This window comes from Carassius auratus, chromosome 22 (genome assembly GCF_003368295.1).
Source record: "Carassius auratus strain Wakin chromosome 22, ASM336829v1, whole genome shotgun sequence".
Classification (NCBI taxonomy): Eukaryota; Metazoa; Chordata; class Actinopteri; order Cypriniformes; family Cyprinidae; genus Carassius; species Carassius auratus.
In genome coordinates, this window is record NC_039264.1 from 31,639,188 (window position 1) to 31,643,261 (window position 4,074).

The 4,074-nt window shown below is 38.5% G+C and overlaps 1 long non-coding RNA gene across 1 annotated transcript; it reads left to right on the top strand.

Annotated features, from left to right (window-relative positions):
- Positions 1-944: 944 nt before the first annotated feature.
- On the top strand, positions 945-1,978 carry LOC113040719 (uncharacterized). The gene is made up of 2 exons (XR_003275297.1): positions 945-1,048; positions 1,646-1,978. It is a non-coding gene; the product is annotated as an uncharacterized LOC113040719 (long non-coding RNA).
- Positions 1,979-4,074: the final 2,096 nt, after the last annotated feature.

Genomic DNA, 4,074 nt, shown 5'->3' on the forward strand with positions numbered 1-4,074 from the left:
TTTCAATCAGTTTGTGGTTTGGAAATTGATTACATTGAATCTTGTGTTTGTTCTTCAGGTGTGTTTGGTGATGATGAAGTGAAGTCAGTGTCAGTGATGGAGGGAGATTCAGTCACTCTAAACTCTGATCTTACCGAAATACAGACTTTTGATCTGATAATGTGGACGTTTGGACATGATAACTTTCACATAGCTAGACTCATTGGAGGGTACATCCCTTTATATTATGATCTTGAGGGATTCGGGGACAGACTGAAACTGGACAATCAGACTGGATCTCTGACCATCACAAACATCACAACCACAAACTCTGGACTTTATAAAGTAAACGTCTTAAGCAAAAGAAGGATCAGATCTAGATTCAATGTTACTGTCTATGGTGAGTAACAGTTACAGTGTCATTTGTGCAGCCAGCTTCATAAAAATACATTTCTTTAGGTGTATTTACCCAAATAATGATTTATCTATAAAACAAACCATTTAAGATCACATGAACTGTCATTTATTTACTTTGTCCTTACGTTTTTAAATGGTCTCTTATTTTGTTATTTTATAAGGCATTTTCCTCTCTGACAGTGTAATCTTGTTAAATATGAATCGATTGTAAATCTTGAGAAATGAGTTAAAATGAACAGTATAAGTATTAAATACTCACTAGTTCTCAATAAAAACACTGACAAATAAAACAGTCTTAATTATTGTTACTTACTGTTCATTTATGCTCTAATGTTTTCAGCTCGTCTACCTGTTCCTGTCATCAGCAGTAACTCTTCAAACTGTTTGTCGTCGTCATCATCATCATCATCATCATCATCATCAAATTGTTCATTGTTGTGTTCAGTGGAGAATGTGAGTCATGTGACTCTCTCCTGGTACAAAGGAAACAGTTTATTGTCCAGCATCAGTGTGTCTGATCTCAGCATCAGTCTCTCTCTACCTCTGGAGGTGGAATATCAGGAGAAAAACAGCTACAGCTGTGTGATCAACAATCCCATCAGAAACCAGACCACACATCTGGACATCAGCAAACTCTGTCACACATGTTCAGGTACAGCAGATCTGGAGTTAGCGTTTATTATGTTTCAATCGAAAAATGACTCATATATTTCAATTGCTGCTTTCAAATATTGTCAATCGCTGTCAAACCTTTTGCGAATCAATTGTTTGGAACCAGTGATTTGGAGTCACGTGATTTTAGTAAACGGATATTATTCATTATGAATTCCAGACTGTTTGGTGATTCAGTGATATTATTAGTACACTTTTACTCAAAACTCACTTTAAACCCCGATCAAGTGTTTGTAATAACATCCTTTTGAAGTCACGGGTGGAATTTGGTCGTTTACTATTATAAAAATATGCTATTTATAGCCTTTTACATCGCAGATTTTGCTTTAAACAGAGACATTCATATTAATGATTTTTATTTATCTATTAATTTATTTACTTATTTATTTAATTGTTTGCTGCTACAACAACAGATTTATATCCCATATTACTAAATTTGCTGATTGTTTCTGAATAATGTTCAGGTCCAGTGCATTATCAGTTCTCATGATGAATCTGCAGCAGATTTCTTTCATTAATTGTCATGTATTAGGGTTTTTTTTTCTCTTTTAACTTTGTGTTTGTGTTTGTCTGACAGGAATCTGAGACGGCGGTGATGAACACGTGTTTCAGCTCTGAACAATGATTAAACTCTCTGTGATTCTATTTCTCACAATTTATGCTCTGATCACAACTATTTCATCTGCCTTTTACACTTTATTACTGATGTATATATAATGTGATTTTAGTTTTTTATATTTCCTCTAAATGATCTTCCTCTAATGAGTTTATTGTGATCCTGAGTGAAGAATACTCTAGACTATCAAATAATGCTTTCTTCAGTATAAACATGTTTTCCCCCCTCTCTCCACATCCGCCTGCCCTCTTGAATAAAGTTTTCTCCATGCTTTATTAAATTATGTCAAGCGCCCCCAGGGGGAATACTTGTATATGTATCAACCTGATCTCAAAGAAATGCGTGAAATGAACACGAGTCCTTAATCCCGATATACGTGGTGGTGGCACGGAATGTGTTGAAATTACGTGCCGGGACCACGGAAACAACACACATACAAAGTCAATTAAAGCTGCAAGCAGCGATGAACGGGCCCTCGCACCCGGGCTCACCGGCAGCGAATGGCTTTAGTTAATAGGTGAACGGTGAGAAATATGCGTTTAAACTCATAAATATAAGTAGAATATATCAATGTTTATTCCATATATGTGCCAATCTTCCTTTTGCCAGCAGGTGGCGCTATCATTATAGTGGAATATTGGCCTTCAGATGTGTTCAGGGCAGGACTTTTGTCGAACATGTGAGGTTTGGGGAGGATTGGACATTTAATGCCTGAGTTAAAACAACATCCTATTTCATTGCGAAACATCGAAATTTGTCAGGCCGCCATGGACACGCCCTTTAACGAAACCTCAAGATCTTCGCAATTTAAGATCGCAAAAGGCTTTAGATTACACTGACCAAGTTTGGTGTTGATCTGAATAAATCTCTAGGAGGAGTTCATCAAAGTCCAACCCCTGAAAATGGCCAAAACAACACTAATTTTGCAGAGAAAATTCTAAATAACTGACTTCCTGTTGGGATTCGGACTTCGTACCAAGAGACTTTTTCGTAGATATTGGTGTGTTACATGTGTGTACCGATTTTTGTACATGTACGTGAAACATAGCTCAAGGCGCACTCTGTTTAAAGTGTATACGCACTCCGTTGAAAGTGTATAGGTGGCGCTATTGAGCCATTTTGCCACACTCGATGGAATATTGGCCTTCAGATCTGTTCAGGCCAGGACCCTTATCACACAAGTGAAGTTTGGGCAAGATCGGACATTTTATGCCTGAGTAATAACATCTTTTATTCCCATGGAGAGACATCGAACTTCATCACGGCGCCATAGACACACCTTTTAACAAAAACTCAAGATCTTCACAACTAAACATCACACAGGTCTTTAGATTAGACTGACCACAAAAAAGACATTGATGTCATAAAATTTCTAGGAGTAGTTTGTCGCAGTGTAAAATATGTAACTTCCTGTTGCCAATAGGTGGCGCTATGACTATAACTGAATATTGGCATGTAGATCTGTTCAGGTCAAGAGTCTTATCCAACATGTGAAGATTTGGGCAGATTGGACATTGTATGTCTGAGTTACAGCAACTTCCTTTTTCATGGCGAAACATCGAAATTTGTCAGGCCGCCATGGACCCGCCCTTTAACGAAACCTCAAGTCCTTCGCAATTTATTATGGCAAAGGGCTTTAGATTACACTGACCAAGTTTGGTGTTGATCTGAATAAATCTCTAGGAGGAGTTCGTTAAAGTACAACCCCTGAAAATGGCAAAAACAACAGCAATTTTGAAGGGAAAATTCAAAATAACCGACTTCCTGTTGGGATCCGGATTTCGTACCAACAGACTTTTTTGTAGGTATTGGAGTGTTACATGTGTGTACCAATTTTTGTACATGTACGTGAAACATAGCTCGAGGCGCACTCCGTTGAAAGTGTATAGGTGGCGCTATAGAGCCATTCTTCCACACCCGGTGGAATATTGGCCTGAAGATCTGTTCAGGCCAGGACTCTTATCACACATGTGAAGTTTGGGGAAGATCGGACATCTTATGCCTGAGTTACAACATCTTTTATTCGCATGGCGAGACATCGAACTTCGTCGCAGCGCCATGAACAAGCCTTTTAACGAAAACTCAAGATCTTCACAACTGAACATCGCACAGGCCTTTAGATTAGACTGACCACAAAAAAGACATTGATGTCATAAAATTTCTAGGAGTAGTTCGTCGCAGCGTAAAATATGTCACTTCCTGTTGCCAATAGGTGGCGCTATGACTATAACTGAATATGGGCATGTCAATCTGTTCAGGTTCGGAGTCTCATCAAACATGTGAAGTTTGGGGCAGATTGGTCATTGTATGTGTGAGTTATAGCAACTTCATTTTTCATGGCGAATCATCGAAATTCGCCAGGCCGCCACGGACACGCCCTTCAACGAAAA